Genomic DNA, 20,353 nt, shown 5'->3' with positions numbered 1-20,353 from the left:
TGTTTTTTTCTACATTAAAAAACCCCCTCTGGGATGTTATGTATATCAAAGTCATACTGAAGTTTCCCTTTGCATTTATTGGCTGTTGTGGCTTTTACCTCTATTCATTATTTTATTCTGACATAGTATTTTTGCCATAAGGAATTTCCTCACTTTTTAAACAGCCTTGAGATTAATTTAATAGGAATCTTGGTGAGAGTATTTTGTTTCCAAGCATATGTTTTTAATAGCAGTATATTTATTTGCTTTTTCCTGAGTGTATTTCAGTGTGGACATAGCCTGTTGCTGGGTTGCTAACAATTCCATCCTCTTTTTTTAAATAAAGCAACATTTGTTTGCCTGTTGAACCCAGATCAGGCAGAGCAACCCCAAACTTAAAAGAAAAATTCTTTAAAGGGTGGATCTCATTTTAAAAAAAACCAAAAACTCTGATAGATGTTCGTAGCACACTATTTCAAATAAACAAATTTGATCCTAACTTTAGAAAAATAAATTAAAACAAGTTGCAATGTTTTAGACTGTAAGATCTATTTTCTGCATGCGTGACATACTCAAAATATAGCAGTACCCACACTTTAAATAGGTGGCACATGTGTCTACCGATAGCATATGTTTTGGCATCAACAACCGCTGACACTTGGTTTGGGAAATTGTTGCGATGTGGGCTAACACATTTGCTATTCTCCCCCGGGAACATGGATTCAAACCTGGACATGGTCACAAGAGCACATGATTGTGGTGGTCTAGACCATCACAGCCAACTTCTCTCCAGTGAGCTTTATGCATGGCCCATAATCACTTTTAATGTAGTGTGTGTTGTCTTAGAAGAAGCCCAGCACTAGTTGCGAGCCAAATGCCTAAGTGGGTACAGTAGCGCAGGGGCTTGCAAATGGGAGGTGGCTACAAAATGCCTGAATTTAGAGATTGTCCTCTAATCACTTTCATGAACAGGAAAAAGCATTCTAACCAATCACAAAGAAAATATACCTTTTGAAGATGATAATATTTATGTTCATGTATTATATGTGAAAAGGAAGTTATGGATGTATTTGATATTTCTGTATGTCAGTTTGGGCTGGCTGGGAAATACCCCAGACAGAGAGGTGGCAGAACAATAGCCTACTTAATAGCCCATTAAGACACTCACAGATGCAATGGGCTCAGGAAGAAACTAAAAGCATACCTGAAGAGTTACCAGGATTGGCCCATGTGACTCTGGACTCCATTTTAGTTCTTGTAATATTCCACAAGACAGCATGGACAGGGCCAAAGGGTATATAAGGCCAAGCCACAGAATCCATTTTGTCTTTTGTTCCTGTTCAGATACAGACACATACCTGCCTCTGGATCAATTCATTTGCAACTGAACCAAAGGACTAAGACCCATCCAGATACTAGATGTATGCCAGAGGAACTATACAAGCCTGCAACTCCACAATTCTCCTAGAAACCTGATATATGTGGACTTTCAAATGATTTGTATGTATCTGATTTGCTTTGACCCTTAAACATTTCTCTCATAGTTTGTTTCCTTTGTTTTATAATAAACCTATAGTTTTAGTTACTAAAGGATTGGCTGGCAGTGTGGTATTTTGGGTAAGATCTAAACTTATATTGATCTGGTACTGTGGCTGACCCTTTGGGGTCAGGAGAAACCTTTTTGGTAAAGAGCATAGAGTTTTAAATAACTGGTCTCTTTACTGGAACTAGTAGCTAACTGGGAGCCAGAGACTGGAATGCAGTAAAGGGGGCTGCGGGTATTTGTGTACTGACTTCTTGATAACTGGTTTGGAGGAATCAGAAGCACAGTTTGTGGCTGGTTGGGAAGTCTGACTTCAGTGTCACCCACCAGTACTGGGAGAATCTGCTCTCCTTTTGCAGCCTGCCCTGACCTTGGCATTTTCAGGTGGCTACCCTGGGCACGGAAGTGTCACAAGTACATATATGAAGATAACACTGGTCAGTGACTTTGATAGAATAGCACCAGAGTTAAGAGAGAGGGTACTCTGAACAGTCTTGAAAATCTGGTTCTTCTTTAGGCACCTAATTGGAGCTGAAATCTTGAGAATTTGGTCCCACGTAACTTCTTGTTTCAATTTTGTGATTTACCATTTGCAGCTCACCATGTAGTAATACCATATGAACAAATGGAAAATGAGTATAATAAAGTAAATTCATGAGGCTAGCAGATCTGTTTCACCCTATGAGTTTGGCTGTAAACAAGACTTTGCCTTGGGTCCATTAACCATTGTATTTTACTCTTAGCTGTGGAAGACTTATGACACTGAAACCCAGCTATTATTTATTTCTATAGCTGTAGTGCCTAGAGGTCCCACTAAGGTATTGGGACAACATCGTATTGTGTAGACAAATGGGAATACTATGGATGACAAGGTAAGATTAAAGAAGGGGATGTTCACAAGTCTCATTGACCTTCATAGGCACCGTGCATTACCAACACAGCACAGCTCTCCTATTTTTTTTAAAGATGCAGTTTACTTTCTGGTAAAATTCCCTGATTTACAATTAAATGTTAAAATGCTTGGCAGGGACTGCTGAGGATAAAGTCAGAGTTTGGCCATTATTTCTGGCTAAGAGGTTCTTTCCCCACTCACACCAGCCACATTTGCCAGAAATAACATCTTTAAGAGGAACTGTGTTCAGCATACTCATTATGGCATCTGGGCAATATTTCAAAAGTTTAGGGGTACCTTTCCAAGATGGCACATGGGAAGTGCAGACACCAAACACCAGTAATTGTTATTAACAGGATTTTCTTTTTGTGCTCATGTCATTTTCAAGCTATCCTGTTAGTGCATTTACTGTTTTCCAGCTATGTTTAGCTTGTGTTCCTGCACCCATGCTGAGTTTCAATCTAAACACATCCCTCAGTAGTCTCTGTTATGAATCACTGTGGTACATCCCAGGGAAACATCAACTGAAAGGAGTAAAAGCTACTGCTTTTATTCCCATGCCCTTGTTAGATTTACTCAACAAGCACCTGATTGAAAAGGTTGCTGGAAATTAGCAACTGGGGTCAAAGTAATCATTTTAATTTGTGTTTGTGCACAGAAGAAAAACAAGTTAGCATTCACAGATCTCCAGTGAACAACTAAACACATTAATAGAAAAGTTGACTATTATGAAATGATGAAATCTTTACCAAACAATTGTCAGGCGTGATCACCTGTAGGTACCTAAAGGCCATTTTTGCCATGACTTACAGCAGATCTGAAGAGAACAGAATTATTGAAAATCTACAGTATATCTGGGAGCAGAATTGGGATCCAATGTTCAGACACCAGAATTAATATTGATCCCCTCAGCTGATTTGTAGACAACAGTGAAAGAACAAGAATCCTGACTCTCCACTGCCTTATGTAGTGGTTACACCTGTGCAAAGTGGATGCTAAATATTACTGGTCCGACTTGTGAGAAGTGTACACCTAGTTTGCATTTACTTTGCAAAGGTGCAAACAGCAGCCCAAGGTGTAAGGCAACGAAGAATCAGGCACTAGTGCTTTATCTGCTGAAACTCCAAGTTCCTCATACACTATAAATCCATTCGATGAAGGTTTGTGAACAATTTCCAGATACTATCAATACCATGCACTGTCTTAAATAACTGTAGGGCAATCAAAGGGAAAAAAGCAAATTATATTATGTAAAAAAAAAAAACTTACTTCATTCCTACATTACAAACATGGTAATAAAAGCATTGTTATGGCTAGGAATTAAAGCATGATTGTCTCACCAGTGTAATACCTGAGCATAATACATTGTTGATTGTTAACATTCTCCAGCACCTGCATTCTTGATCCACAATACTGTTTGTTGCATATGAGTGAATTTTAAACCATTTTGATGGTATGCAAATGAAGATACCTTATTCAGCTCACCTGCACTCATTAACTTTGATGTTTTTACACAGTCTGGGTTAAATCAACATTCATTAGTAAATGTCTTTCCCTATCTATTTTATTATATTAATTTTTATTTTATCATTAGTGCTCATTTGCAATTAGTTTGCCTTCTTTCTGGCTGCCTGTTTGAAAACCTCAGCAGGCTGGAAGTATTTCTTTATATATGGCTGCAAACAGAAGATGTAGCCAGGATGTGTGGCCTCCCTCTGAGATTGACACAGAGGGAGAGCCAAACCCACCCCAGGGGGGTTGGAACCCAGAGAGACAACATCTGACCGGAAGCAAGTAGGCAGGGCTAGGCCTTTAAAACCCAGGCCTGCTCACTCAGTCAGGTGCCAGCGGCCGAGGGAGAAGGACGCCTCTCCCTTGGTTCTTGAGCCTAGGGCCTTACCCAACGTCCACCCAGTGGGGCCCTGCGGATCCGGAGGAGCTGCCTGAACCGTATGACCTGGAGGAACGCCTGCCCGAGCTGCCTACTGCCTGAGACCCGGAGGACCTGCCCGAGGTGCCTGGGGGCTTGAGGACTTAGAGGAACTGCCCTCTGCAGAGGACCCCGCACAGTTTCCAGACCTGCCACCGATTGACAGTGAGGGACTCGTGGGACTCCCGCACGCCTTCTACCCCAACGACCCAGAGGGAGACGACTAACCCCAGGTACTCTAGGGAGCAAGTGGGAGGAAGAAGCCCAGGGAAGCCAACTACGGTGCGGCTGAGCTGACACTCTCTGTGAGTCAGCGTATTTCGGCCGGAGCCCCACTGACCCAGTGACGGGACACCCCGTCACTGACAGGGCCCTGGGCTGGGATGCAGTGGAGACAAGTGGGCCTGCGCCCCCTCCCCTTCCTTCACACCGACCTGGGGTGAATGCCGACTGAGCGCCAGAACCTGTCCCTTACTGCCTGCCCTGCCTAAGGGCTGGGCCAGAGACTGCTGCTCACCCTGCTAAGGGCTCGAGCCTGTGTGTGTTCGTCTGCCTGTCCTACAGAAGGGCCAGGCCATTGACAGCTGCTCGCCCTACCAAGGGCTCGAGCCTGTGTGTGTTTGCCTGCCTGCCCTACAGAAGGGCCGAGCCAGAGACTGCTCACTCGCTTTGTCTAGGGTGCGAGACTGTGTTTTCTTGCCTGCCTCCCGAGGGGCTAGGCGAGAGACTGCTTCCTCGCCTGCCCGGGCTCGAGACTGTTCGCTGGCCTGCCCTTCAGGGAGGCTAGGCTATAGACTGCTTCCTCGCCTGGCTGAGGGCTGTTTCCCACTGCTGACCCGCCCCTGGCTGAGGGCCGAACCATAGACTGCTGGCACGCCCCGTGGGGCAAGAGATTATTCCCCCAAAGGAGCGGCCTGAACCAAGGCTCGCCCTACTGAGGGCCAGAGGAAGCCCCTTAATTCGGACTCCCCGAAGGGCGTAGGTGCCAGGAGGTGTGGCCTCCTTCTGAAATTGATGCAGCGGGAGAGCCACTGGCACCGCCCCCCTACAGGGGATCTTCTACAGAAGAAAATTGAAATATTCTTCTAATCAGTTTGTTTTCTGAAGAGTACTCAGAAGGATATTTTTCGGCTATTATTGTCAGCAATCTAACTGTTCTATAATGTGCTCTTACTCAATTTCATGCTGATAATACACGGCTATCACAGAACTAAAATAAAGCTGGTGGGGTGCTCTTCCTTTCACCAGTTAGTATTCCATGAAAGAAATATTAATTCCAGTGAACTGAGGCAGATTAATTTTCTGAGAACACCGCAATAGAGAGGATTTTGTAAAAGACTGTGTAAATGTACACCGCATATACAGTATGTTTTTGATCACAGAGAAAAAGAAATTCTCCATAGGGAAAATGATGAGATAAGCGAATGAATCAGAAATCTAAAGGTCTTTTTTGTTTTGATTTTGTTTTATTATTCACAAATTCTGACTTCTCAAGGAAACTTTTTGCAGTTTAGTGAAATTTACTGAACTTTGAATATCACAGGGGAAATACTGGCTTTAATATCCCCTCTTTAAGATGCTGGTTGGGGAAGAGATACATTCTTTAATTTTTTTTAATTGCAACAGTGTGGAGATTGTTGTCTTTGATTACAGTATGGAAGATGCAAACCAGACCTGTAGTGTACTTCCTCTAAACATGCTGCTTTTTAATCTTCTGCACTTTCAGTCTATCTTTAGCACATCCCTTCTTCTGTTGCTTTCAGACAGTATTTCCTTAGTTCTCAGTAAAGAATATGAACATCTTTCCCCTAATGTATGGCTAGAGAGAGCACTGATATGCAAGATCATCATTTGATGTGGAACATACGGTGTGGCACTAAAATTAGAATTAGACCATAGAATGAGGAAGTAATATTGCCTCCTGAGTCGTGTCTGGAATACCAGAATATTCTTGTTCATATTCTTGCCTACATTTTTGATGAACTTTTCTTCTATGTAGTCACTGCCAATCAGCACTTTAAGCACAAATATACTTAAGATACCGCCCCCCCCAACATACAGGAAATAGACTTTGGCAGTCATACTGGGGCAAGAAGGGAATGGATGTAGCACAGACCTTTTATGCTAAGAAGCATTACAAATTCCCTTGAATGAGCTTTCTTGTTTTTTTTCCTCAAGAGCAGATGTCAACCATACTTGGAACTTGGAACACTTTGCTTTTTAAAAGAAAAAAAAAAAAACATAATATTGTACACAAGCTAAAAAACAGAATTAATAAACTCCAAAGCAGTTAGCTAGCAGAGCAATACCTTATGCATACAGATAAGCAAACAACATTGTGAAACAGTTTACAAGATCTTAAAACACACTATAAAGTATGTGATAGGAAATCAAATTTCAAAAGATCAAATGCTCAGTGCAACTATTTGGTTTTGAATAGGCATTGTTTAATTTAGTATTCTTGCTTCTTCACAGATTGTAAACATATAGGGCTTTATTCCAATCTAGGATCCTTCCATGCACGGATGATTTCCTATTGCATACGTAGGTTGTTCTGTCTTCTGCAGAAAGTTATCTATTCTAATAATAAGAGCACCTCATAATATAAGATGCTGAATGATTTAACAGCAATGTTATCGGTTCCTATTAACTCTGAGTCACTACAATCAAGTCTTCATCCTTTTCCCAACAAGTTTGTAATTTTTTTGGCAATGCAGAGGACTGGTCTTAGATAGTCCCAGCTAATGTTACCTACTGTATTGTGATTTAGTCCCTAAGAATTATGGAAAAGAGCAAAGAAATTTTTGTGAGGATTTATTCCAATTTAAAAATGAATTCCCTGGAGTTGAACTCCTTTGGCGCTCTCTTTTAATAAATGTTTGGGTAACTGAGTTTTATTCACATTAGTGTTTGAAGATATTGCTTGCTTATGTAAGCGGGAATAGTGAATTTTAAACTTGTGCATATGAATGTTTGAACCAGAAAAGTTATAGGTTATATGGGATGAGGTACACCTTGACACAGGAAGGGAACATAGTTCCTAAAATCCCTGAGCAGGGCCCTGGCAAACAAACAATTAAATGCAAAACCCTAGCCATACCCTTCACAAGTAGGTCTGGGCATGCACACCAAATTACTTTGTCTGAATGTAACAACAACAACCCAAAAAAAAAAAAAAAAAAAAAAACCAACCAAAACACATTTACACTCTGCTTCTAGCCAATATGTCATATAGGAACCTCCTTTTATGAGAATGATGCCCCCGGAAAGGCTCATGTTGCAAAGAAAGGAAAATGGTCAAAACTTCCAAACATTTTAAAATCCTGCTAATCTCTGACCCTAAACTGACCCTTGAACTTGACAGAGTCATAGCTCCGGGGCCTTCTTCAAAGCATCCTCCAGAGTATCATGTTCATTGACTCTGGGAACAGAAATAATGCTATGTGACTATCATATAACATATTTAATATACTGAGAATTAAATTCTTGCAGTGAACTGTTGACCAATCCACAGAGTAAATAAAAAAAACCTTGCAAAACACACCATAGATTGGAATCAAGCAATAAATAAATGTGAGAAAATTGCTATGTGTTCAGATATACTGTGAGCAGGAAAAATGGCAACATCAGTTAATTACTTGCAATGAATTGTTCACTCAGCTCTAGAGCTGGATAAAAAATGTTGAATTCCAATCAACTTTAAGAAAAAAGAGGCAATTCTTTGTGAAAAATTTTGTGAAGAGTTTTCCCATTTTTTAACTAGCTCTACTCGATATTTGCTCAGGTCTGCAGTATACTATTGGAAGTCAATGTGTGCAAGGGAGAGAAAAAGAGTGGTTCTCTCAGACTTTTAAAATGTCCAGCTCACTGGAGGGTTTGTACAAGGCTGTCAATTATATTGGGGAAACTGAGCTTCCTTTCTACAGACCAAATCCTCCCAGGGTACATGGCCAAAGCTGTAACTAGACCTTTCGAGATTTGCCTGGCAAATATGAAGATTGTCTGACTGGCAACTGCTGTCAGGAAACGCCGAATGCCAAATCATCCCCAAGAGCAACCTTGCGCTAGAGATTGTGGAAAGCCAGAGAAAGAGAGGAAATAATCACAGAAAGAAAAAGGAAAAGGCCAGGCTTAATCTCAGAGAGAGAGGGGGGCAATCCAGAGTCAAAGAGGAAGCGCAAAGAGTAGAAAGCCACATCATAGATTTATAGAAAGTCTCATGAACATGAGGCAGAACAATCCTTTTAATGGGCTTGTGGGCTCAGATATTATACCCAACTGTCCCCCATAAAAGTTTAAAGTTAGACAGCATGGACTTTTTCAGTATTAGTAAGTGATTCTGAAGCTGTAAATGTGGAAAGGCTCTTAAACATTAACATTATAGGTCTCACTATACCAGCAAATGCTGTGGATTCCTCTGTCACTTCCAGCCTATTGCAATAAAGTGCTTTCTTCCATTCCAAAACATGGGCCTCTCTGGCAGCTTTATTCTTGTCTGCACCACACCATGAGAATAGGATTATGGACCTGACCTTCATCTAACTAGTAATAAGTCATCTCACCCACTCGTTTTATACAGTCTATTGCAACCTGGACACAAATCTGTATTTAATAAAAGTCTGATCCAAGGCCCAGTGAAGTCAATGAAGATCTTTCAATGGGTTTGGATTAGGCCCTAAATGGTCACACTTGAGATGAACTACCTGGATTCTACCTGGGTACACAATATAAGATACCATTTTTTTCTATACATCACCATTTTGTAGTTAAAGGGTTAAAAAAAAGCCCCCAAATTTAAGAATAATCTTTTAAACCTAGAAAAAAGCAAGTTAACTGGTTAAGCCATTTTAAAAAAACAACATTACATCTAAGAAGAGAAAATGTGAGCCAACTTCCATCCCGATATAAATTGAATTATCTGAGTTATGCACCCATAAAAACAGGGTTTAAAATATAAACATCAGTATCAACTATCGTGGTTTTGCCAGATTCAGACTGCTGAAATCATAACTCCACAAAGAAAGCCAAAGAAATATTTAAGGAGATCATCAAACCGAAAATGTATTCTGAAAGAAAGAGGAGTCTGTTGCCTTCTCCTTCTCCAGACAAGTTGATGGGTTTCTATAAAATTAGGTTTACTAATGTACTACATGATTGCAGACTAATGCCAGAGAAAGTTAATTAGACCTCATGAGTGGCTGACAGTCATTCAGAAATGGACCAAAGAAGAGTAAGACCAAGAATGATTGCTCAACATATAATGTATTGCGCTAAATGTGATGTTTGGTTTCATCAAGTCATCTACACTCTTTGTTTTCAGTTCAGATTAAAGAAAGATATGCAGACTGTGGGTTATGCTGAATGATTTTGATTTCTCTGGTTTTATTTCTAGAGCTTATTGAATTTGTCTCTTTATGTTTTCTGTTATTTTATTTGCATTCTCCTGTACTGAAAATTGCCCTCCAATTTTGTGTTGAACAATTTTGCAGGCACATGTAACTGAAGACATCTTATATCACTTTATATTTACTGTAAATGATCATGCTAGCAAATGACATAGTTAGACATCCAAGTGCTTTAAAATGTCCCCATGATTTTATGCACCAGTAACTGGCTGTACCTGCAAAATTGCAAGTACAAAATCAGAAGTTATACTGATGTCCTTTTAACAATCAGAGCCTAAATATTTGATTAGTCCAGATTTCAGTGTATGTGCATCCTCCCGAATGGCTGGAGAGTAATAGTTTTTTCTACTTTTTTCTTGGTTTACATTTTAGAAGCCAAATCCCGGGGTTCTTACTCAGACAAAAGTTTCATAGAAGTCAGTGGGATTTTAAAGTAAGAACTATAGGCCCTAATCCTGAATATAAATAAAATCTGAACAAGCCAAACATTCACATATACCACACTCCAGAACATAATGATCCCAGATTCTGTCATGAGGTATGCATTTTATGCCAGAACATATAGGGTTAATGAGGGCCTGAGAGGCCAATTAAGTTATCTGGTATTACCTGAGAGGGCCAGGGTTACTTAAGAGTGAAACCCTGCTGGGGAAGAGCTGGGACAGCTCTATAACACCAGGAGGCTGACAACAGAAGAAGGCTACAGGGAAAGATGGTAATAGTCACTCTCTGGAGTGATGGAAGGTGGCAGGGACAAGGAGGAAATCTAGCAGGAGAGTAAGCCCTGAGATCCTTCCCTGGAGCACGGAGTCTAGCAAGAGGTGAGGAGGAGGTGAAGTAGCTACAGGAAGTAGAGCTGGCTCCTCTGGGTAGGAAAAAGCCCAGGGAAACAAAACCAGGGATGGGGCTTAAGCAGGCCTGGATTGCTGATTTTAGGGTCCCTGGGCTGGAGCCTGGTGTATCGGGCAGGCCCGAGTTCCCCTGCCAGCCACTGTTCAGCTGGAGGTGGGCTCTCACCTGGTAAAAGACAGGTTTCATCACAATTTCTGGGTGAAACTAGCAGGGGAAAATAAACTACACCTGGAGCTTTAGTGGATGTTTCAGGGCCTGTGTGAATTAGAACCTTAATGGCTCTAACCATTAATTTTCCCTTTTGGGAATTCACCTTTGTTTTCATTATAAGATGTCATCCTGATTGAGATTTACTTGGGGCTGTTAGCTCTTGGCAGTGTGCTAGAGAACTGAGACACAAAGGAAGTGTGGAAAATTACAACCTAATCAGGCCATGTTGGGTGATGTGTGATGCTGTGATGAAAGGAAATTCCTGCCTTAAGACCCCTAAATAGTGTATGGATGCATTCAGGAAATGCTAGTGTACTATGCTGGGCTCCCACTCAGGCTGAGCCCATGAAGAGGAACTCAAGCATATAGCTCTCCACCACATGCAGAGGCAGATGATGATGCATTCCGTTTCCTAAAAACAGTTCCCGTTTGCCCATTTGCGGCTCCTACTCTCCCCCCTCCCTCCTTCAGTCCCCACAATGGGTCTCTTATCCCCACCTCCCTCTGAACTCCTACCCCTGGTCCCACCCATCCTTCGTCTGTTTCCTAGCCCTCTAGTCCCCTGTTCCTCACTCCTCTACATTTAAGTCATGCAGCTTCCGCTTCCTTCTCGAAATGGCCTGGGCATCAGCTGGGGGAGCACTGAAAGCCCAGAAAAGTTTCCCTGCTCTCAGTTCTGATGTTTGGCCCTGCAGCAGCCAGGAGCAGCGACTGCAGGGATAGTTCTGCTCATCTCCTGATGCACTGGGCTAGAGTCATGCTCTGCCAAGATGGAGAATTTAACTGCCAAAATAGGTCTCTTCTGAGCATGTGTGAACTGTCATTTCTCAGAGGCGTATCACTGTGCTGAAATGGGAGAGGGGGTGTTCAGGAAAAATATCACATCCCTGCCTGAAATCACAGTGGTGCAAGTTTTACTTTAAAAAAAATTGTAAGTTTTTTTTTTATTTTATTGTTATTAGCACGAGCAAAACAATGTATGTTCCCTTAATCATACTCCTGGAAATGGCTGCACCATTTTTGCCAAAACTTTCATAATAAATAAATAAGCTCAACCTGGGCAGACACCTGAGATGGAAAAAATTCAGCCCAAATGGTTAAAGTTTGGCAAATGATAAGTATGGCAAGTTATAAGCAACTGAAAACAGAGTATCTGAAACTAAAATGTCAGAATATGAAGGTTGGCAATTATAACATTGCTGGAGACTCTGTAACTTTTGCAATTTCTTACCTTTTGAGTTCTTGAGCTTGCCAACTTAAAATGTTAAAGCTGATATTTTTCATGGTGTTTCTGTATCTATAACATTCTATTTCTGTATAATTTTTATGTTTATAAGAGCTATGTTTGTAATCCTTTTAAATGGTGATTTCTGGTTACAGTTTTTAGTACTGAGTGTAATGCTAAGGGAAGGAATCATCTGAGCCTCTGAGATAGGAGGAACAGTCACTAGCTCATTCTAAAGATTCTGAAATCTGTGCTTATGAATCAGTGATTTCATATAATTTTTATTTAAACACACAGAATGAGCTGATGCTCCTTATGATTTTAGTAGCTCAGCAGGCCCTCTCTCTTAAAGTAGTTTTAAATTGTCTAGTTAGTGCAATTGGTTATACATCTTTTTAAGACTCTCATTTTGATGGAATTTTAGCATGTGCTTAAGTGTTTTGCCAAATCAAGGTCCTGGTGGGAATACAGTGAGATAAAGCTTAGGTCATGAATATCATGGTGGCTTGGTCATCTTCCAGAAAAACAGAAATGCATCAGCTACCTGTATTAGGTTAACAGATTCATAGGACTGTTGTGTCTCATTGATTTTTACATGGAACACAATGTTGAATTATGCTTCTAAATGACTGGCCTGATATGAACCATAGATGTTAGGATCCTATGACGCCCTTGGGGTGTAGTCTGACCCCTGATCACTACCGATCAGTGGGAGGGTTTCTATTTTTAAGCTGTTAAAAGCAACACAGTTACAAAGAGTGGAAACAATGTGATGTGATGAAAAAGTTGTGGTTTGTGCAAGAAATTTTCATATGCTAGCAAACTGTGTATCTGCAAGGATTGCCTTCCAAACATCTGGCCAGTATGTCAGATGTTTATGATAGGTCTATCAGCATTTAATTAAGAAATTCCTTTGTTACTTGTCACAAAAATCACTTGGAAAATCAGACTCCCGATACACTAGGTTAACTGGCACCTGAGTAGCATCGGACAAATCATTCCTCTGTTAAAAATACGTTTCTATTCCAAATCTGATCTCTTTTTGCTTCTTTTCTTTGCTGCTTTATGAATGATGACACAGCTAATTAATTGCATGATGGGCAAAGTCCTACATCCCTATCTGGAGATTGTCCCATGACAGTATGGGGTTTTGTATTTTTAGTGAAAATGCTTATTTTAATTAGTTATTGCTTATTTTAACTTGCAAGTATTTCAAACATTGAATTGCTCTATAGTTGACATTCAGACTAAACAAATTTGTGTAAACATAATGGGCCATCTACCAAAGTCCTTAGTCAGGGGGCAAAAACTCATTGAAATCAATTTGTCCAAGCGATGACTACAGGGTTTGACCCAATACGAATAAGAGCTGCTTAGCAATCATAGTGTCCAAAATACCTGCTCAGGATGTGAATAACAATCACCTGCCAGCTGGAGTTGTGAGATTGGAATCTAAGTGTAAAACCCACAGAAATGAGATGGAAGGAAAGAAAAATGCTCCTAGAGAATCATATAAAATAGTGATAGGGAAAAAAAACTACTAGGGCATAGTCCTTAGTGTCACTTTCTATTAGTCAAGTAGTGTAAAGTGGCTTTAAACCCAGCAAATCTGACCCCTAAGTGATCTCCCCTGCACATGTGGAACTTCAGGTGTTAGAAAGCCAGGGAAGGAGTTCTACCAGTCTCCCCTGAGTCAGACAATTCCCAGCTGCCACTGCCAGATGATGTGGGTGCGAGTAGTCTTTATTTCACCGATCAGGTATGGGGAGTATTGTGCAATGGATAGGGAGTGTACAGTTCTCCATCTACTTGGGGTAAGAGGGTTGCCACTTCTTTGCTCTTATGGGTTGGAGGGAATGGTTTGGAGGGAAAAGGGGGAAGGGGAGGTCAAGCTACTGCTGGGGAAAGAGTACAATTTAGTCTATTGACTCATAGCTCTATGGTTCATAACACTGACCATATTTATCTCCATTCTCAGTGATCTGGTAGCAGCACAATGGTATAGGAAGCCTTAAAGCAGCCCAGAACTGAAGCAATCCTTCTAACATGCTGTTACAGAAGTCCTGTATAAAGCAAGTATCTGTATATAAATAGTTACAATATAAAATGCCAGTCAATGGCCAGATCCTCAGCTGGTGTAAATTGCCATAGCTGCACTGACTTTTCTGAAACTATACCAATTTACACCACTTAAGGATCAGCCCTTAGGGATATATACATATAAAATATCAGACTTAAACAATCATAGACATAGAAGGAAATAACCTTTTTTCAGCTATTCAAAACTGTTCTCTAACAGATTCCTTTTGGGCTGAGAATTTCAATGCTTACTTTCAGCTCAAGGGGACTGTCTTTTAAAAGTTTTGAGCATAATCTGTTAAACCATTTTTGCACTTGAATTTTTAGATGATATTTGAGTCAGATATTTTGTGCTCAGATAAATTGACAAGGAGAAACTTTCAACTTAAATAAAGGGCCACAGGTATCAAAGAGCCTTCTTATTCTGCCACTGCACTCCACATTGCCAACTCTTAGACTCATTAACTTTAAGGCCCGAAGGGACCATCGTGATCATCTAGTCTGACCTCCTGCACATCACCAGGTCACAGAACCTGTAATAGATCCAAAACCTCTGTCTGAGTTACTGAAGACCTCAAATCATGATTTAAAGACTTCAAGTTACAAAGAATCCACCATTTACTCTAGTTTAAACCAGCAATTGACCTGTGCCCCTTGTTACAGAGGAAGGCAAAAAAAACCCAAAAAACCAGGGTCTCTGCCAATCTGACTGAGAAGAAAACTTATTCCTGACTCCAGATATGGCAATTAGTTGAACACTGAGCATGTTGGCAAGACCCACCAGTCAGACACCTGGGAAAGAATTCTCTGTAGTGCATCAGAGCACTCCCCACGTAGTGCCCTGTCTCCAGCTGTTGGAGATTTTTGCTATTAGCAGTCACAGATAAGCCACATGCCATTGTAGGCAAACTCACTATGCCGTTTTCTCCATAAATTTATCAGGCTCAGTCTTGAAGCCAGTTAGGCTTTTTGCCTCCACTGGTCCCCTTGGAAGGCTGTTCCAGAATTTCACTCCTCTGATGGTTAGAAACCATTGTCTAATTTCAAGCCTAAATTTGTTGATTGCCAGTTTATTGTTCTTATGTCCACATTTGTGCTTAGCTAAATAACTCCTCTCCCTCCCTGGTTTTTATCCCTCTGATTAATTTATAGAGAACAATCATATCTCCCCTCAGTCATCTTTTGGTTAGGCTAAACAAGCTCTTTGAATCTCCTCTCATGAGGTAGGTTTTTCATTCCTCTGCTCATCCTAGTAGCCTTTATCTGCACCTGTTCCAGTTTCAGTTCAGCTTTCTTAAACATTGAAGACCAGAATTGCACACAGTTGTCAATGTAAAATGAATTAGTGATTTCAGTCTGCTCTTTAGTCCATATCACAGATGGCATGAAGAGGCACCTTTTTCACAGTCTCAGTAGCGAGGTCAAGTACTGATGGTCATAGAGACTGACCTCTGTAGCTACAGTATAATAGTTGCTGGCAGCACAAAATGTGGAAAGAAAATATTGTACAGAGGATACATTTTTTTCCAGAATATGTGAAATACTGCTTCTTCTGATTTTGGGATGTGATATGGAACTACCAGGGGATGGATAAAGTGACAGATCATGTTCAAATGTTCCATGGATTTGTGGGTCATGTCTATAGAATCAAAGAAATTTGAGCTGCAAAGACCTTTGAAGTCATCTAATCTTCTTTCCACTTGTGAAGAATATATTTTCTAGGATCTTTCCCAGTATAGTTTTAAATATCTCCAGTGATTGGTTTTTCACCACTTTCTTAGAAGACTATCCCACAGAAAGTTTTTCCTAATATTTATCCTGAATTTTACTTAATGTCATCCCATTGGTTCTAGTTATAAAACTGTCGTCCACAGCTAATAGTTCCACCTCATTCTCTTCCCCCTTTGGTGCATACAAGAGCTGAGTTAATAATTTGCAATAAATAATTTAATCTATAAAATTTAGTCTCTATGCTTGCAGAATACTTTGAAGTAGATGGCTATTTCGTTGAATTTGTCTTATAAATTTAGTCAGTGATCAACTTTTTCTTTACTGATTAACTATGAATAGTTCATTGAAAGTGCTTGCACTTGATTTAGGATTAGAAATTCAAGTTCTGCTGTTTGTTAGGATTAATCAGATATGTCTAGTATTGCTGTCAATTCCTCAAGTGGACAAAAACAAAATCACTTCTTTGTTTGTTCTTTTACAACAAAATAGTCGTGTGCAAATTTAAAATTCACCTCCCACAACTGCACTTTGAAATTTGTATTCCATGATCGTTAGTGCCAGCAAAATGTGATCATCCCAATGCAAAAATCAATATGAAAGAGTGTGAACATGGGAGTAGCTATTGTATTTATTTTTTACCCAATACAAGCTTCTCATGTTTGTATCCTTTGAATATTTGTCCATTTTCATCATACCTTAATCACCACTTAACCAAACTACAACCACATTTAGATATATTATGCCTTCTTCTGAAGACAACTCCATCAGCCCTTAAATAGTTTTTATTGTTCTTCTCTGAACTTTTTCCAGTTTGGTTTTTGCTCATGGAATGGCTGAAGAGAAAGCCAAAGTGAGGATGGGGTAAGTAAGGCCAGAGCACTGCTCCAGTACATGTTGTTTAGGGAATCAGGAAAGTTAAGCCAAATAAACTAAAGGTGTGAATTTAAAGTGGATTAATTAAACCACAATAAACGTGTGTGGAAACTCTCAATTAAAGTGCCCTGTGATGGGGTTTATACCTATACTGGCACTAGAAGGGTTAACTGGAGCTAGAGAGCTCAATTAAAGCATTAGCTGTATCTGGGTGGAGTGGGAGGGGGGTCAGGTTGGATTTGTTATTAGACCAGCTGAGAGGAACTGGTCCTTTTTTAAGACAAGGAGGGAATGAAAACTAGAAAGAAGACCCAGGGGAGGGACCTTTGACAAAAGCCCAAGAGAAAGGAACTAGGGAGTTTCTCCTATTTGGAAGCAGCTTGGAGAAGGCCAACTTAAGATGGCCACAGGGACAAAATTAATACCTGTGTTGGACCCTGGAAAGGAGGCAGGGCAGAGAAAGACAGTCATGAGGGGTTGGTGTTCCAGTAAAAAAAGTAGCTGAGAGCACCTAGGGAGAAGCCAGAGGCCTGAGAATAAGAAGAAAGGCTGAGTTAAGTGCAGGCTCCAGGGAAGTTGCACAAAGGGCTCAGTTGAAGGAGCAGAGAGAGAACTAGGCTAGTTCCCAGGCTAGAACTCAAGCAGAGGATGGGATGGGGTTCCATGACTAGCTGTGAGGAAGGGATGTATAGTCCTGATGTAAGGACTGATGAGCCCAGGGTTCAGTTGAAGATTGAGTCTCAAGGACTGGCTGAGGTATAGCTCAGGTGGGGACAGAAGAATTTCTTAGTTGGGATGATTCTGAACTTTTAGTTGTGCTTTACTTACCCCAGAAAGGGTGGAACTAAATTGTGATTTGGTCGGAGGGCTGAGTCATGAGATGAGCAGACCACTATGGGTCTGGTGTGACTGTTGGCAGGAGACACCAGAGAAGAGAGTCTGCCACGCCATGCCCAGCTATGAAGGGGCACCCCAGTGGTGAGTCAACTCTCTGGCACACCCTTAATTCAGTTTAGTTTAATTCTCTTCCAAAGTAAATTAAACTAAAGTGAATTAAGGCCACTTGAATTCTGAATGTGTGTCCACAGAAGGGTTTAATGCAGTTAAACGAATCAACTGGAAGTTTGAATTTAAAGAAATTCAGATTAAGTATTCTGAGTTTCACCATATATGCAATCCCTTAGCCCTTATTGCTTAGTCTTTGACTCTCCTATCTGAAAGCAAAACTGGACTAAGTTGGAATAGTGTTATCAAAGATTGCCCAAGAAAAGTTCACATCTTCACTGCAGGAGGACTTGCTGGATATCAAAGCTGTGCATTAGTCTTGCTACTTGTAGCTGCCATCCTGATCTGTCCCCGACCATGTCCCCACCTCACCTTCCAACATAGTAGGAAGCTTATAACAACATAAAAATATCCCACAGAATGCATGGGTCAGGGCTACAGAAATTACCCTAGCAAAATTTATTATTTTCTTTTAATGAATATGTTTTTAAAACACATATACTTAGTTGGGATTTTTTTTTTTTTTTTTTTTTGCGCAGCATTTGCCAGTAACGATGCCAGTGCATCAAGTGTTGCCAAGATAACATCGCAATGAAACCACAGCTGTGATGGCTGAACCGTGAAATGATTATTTATTCATGGGAATAAGAGATGTAAAATCAAATCCTTGTGTCATGTCATAAACAAATTAGCCTACACCCCAACCCCATGCAGCCTCAAATACAGTTCTGAAGAGAGAGAGAGAGAATGACCTCTTAGCCAACAGGATCGTAACCTTACTCATGCAATTTCTGCAAACAGTTTATTCTGTCCTGAAGAATTAACTGTCTCTGTTTTGCTGTACTAGCAAAGGCATTTGTGAATGTGTGGGAGGAGATGAGCTCCTTGTTCCATTCCAAGAGAAAAGGGAAAGAGCTACATACTGTTAATTCTTCTCTGCAAAAAACTTCTGTGTCCGCCGCCTCCTGCATCCTCCTCTTAACCCTTCAATGCAGGTAGGATCCTCTTTCAGGCTGAATGGTAATAGGCTCCATCATCCATTTTATGTGTGCTGCTGTGAACTTAGGTTCTGAGTGGAGGTCAGTGGAGGAAGTGAGACTAGAGATCTAAAACACATTTCTAGGCTAAGCAGCTGGCCAGCAGTGGTGGCACACCAACTATGTCACTCAGTCATCCCCTTTCTAAATGTATACATCCAGGAACAAAAACTTTAGGCCATACTTATAGGATGCATACTTATAGGACTCTTTCCTGGGAGCTGTCATTCTGATAAAGATTTGGGGGTCATGGTAGATAATCAGCTGAACATAAACTCCTAGTGCTATGGAACGATTTACCACAGGGTTGTGGTGGACTTCCCATCACTGACAATTTTAAAATCAAGACTGGATGTTTTTCCAAAAGATCTGCTCTAGGAATTATTTTGGAGAAGTTCTATGGCCTGTGTTATCAGACTAGCTGATCACAAAAGTCCTGCTGGCCTTGGAATCTATTAATCTACTGTTTGTGAATAGCTCAATTTAATTGGTTGGCTTTCTACCTCCAGTACTCTGCTCCTTGCTTTGGTACCAGGCAGTACATTGAACAGAGTGCCAGTCAGAGACTATGAGGGTATGCACAGTTGTTGGGGTGTGTATGTATAACAGGCACTGGCCTCATTGGAAGTGTAGAATGAGAGAATGGAGAAAGAAGGCAGAATCAAACACAAATGCCTTCAGGAACTGAAGGAGGAGAGCAGGTAGAGGACAAAGGAGGATACAAGCTATGCAGGCGAGGAGAAGTTAAGAAAAACGGACGGAAGTGGGAAAAATGGAAAAAGACATGGTGGTAAATAAGAAAGTGACGCATAAAAACAAAAGAGAAGAAGGGAGGCAAATGCAGGAGAAAGAAAAGATGCAGGAAATCCATCACATCAGGAAAAAATGGGATAGATCCTCTAACGCAGTCTTTCTCAACCTTTTTGATACCAGGGAACAGCTTGCTGCTTTCCTAAACTGTGTCAAGGAGATAGATCTCTGCCTGATGGCGTTCCACAGACTGGTCACTGAGAAGGACTGCCCTAGAGGCAAAGACGGCCTCTGATGCTGAAGGTAGCCAGAATCAGGGCTACTCTAACCTGGTAATAGTCCCCTAATAGCCATTATGCTGCTTGGGATACCTGGAGTTGATGGGGCTCTGGGCCTTCAACGACCTCTAACACTCCCCTTACTCCTTGTGGGTGTGAGTGCAAACAGGCTGGGGTGGAGGGTTATAAGAAACTGCCATATTAGTCAAGTTTCCAGGCCAACACAAACGGGGCAGAGCATTTGTCCCAGTGTCTCTTGGCAGTCAGGCAGATAGAAAGTACTGCCTCAAAAAAGTTAGTTGTGACTGCAATGAAAGATTGGGAAAACTGAAAAGCAACTTTACATTAAAAGATGCAAGAGGGAGAGAAGTATCATGTTTCTTGTGATACCAAAATGTATCCAGTTTATAACACATCGGTTTTTCAAAATAAGCGTCTTTTAGGCTCCTTGGCAGCTAAAATAGTGTGAGCAGAAACACACACACCATTAGTTAATTGTTTGTGATAATGACTCTAGGAGGTGATGGAGAACAGAAAATGGAAGATGTGCTTTGAAATAAATGT

The 20,353-nt window shown here is 40.9% G+C and overlaps 1 long non-coding RNA gene across 1 annotated transcript in view; it reads left to right on the top strand.

Annotated features, from left to right (window-relative positions):
• LOC137143071 (uncharacterized) overlaps positions 1-20,353 on the top strand; it is a 48,728-nt gene that overhangs the window by 12,095 nt on the left and 16,280 nt on the right. The gene's annotated exons all lie outside the window — the stretch shown is intronic.

This window comes from Emydura macquarii, unplaced genomic scaffold (genome assembly GCF_026122565.2).
Source record: "Emydura macquarii macquarii isolate MOO-44397 ecotype Brisbane River unplaced genomic scaffold, CSIRO-AGI_Emac_v2 contig_3295, whole genome shotgun sequence".
NCBI classification, from domain to species: domain Eukaryota; kingdom Metazoa; phylum Chordata; order Testudines; family Chelidae; genus Emydura; species Emydura macquarii.
Note: the sequence above shows the minus strand (reverse complement) of the source record. Positions and strands in the feature narration are given on the sequence as shown.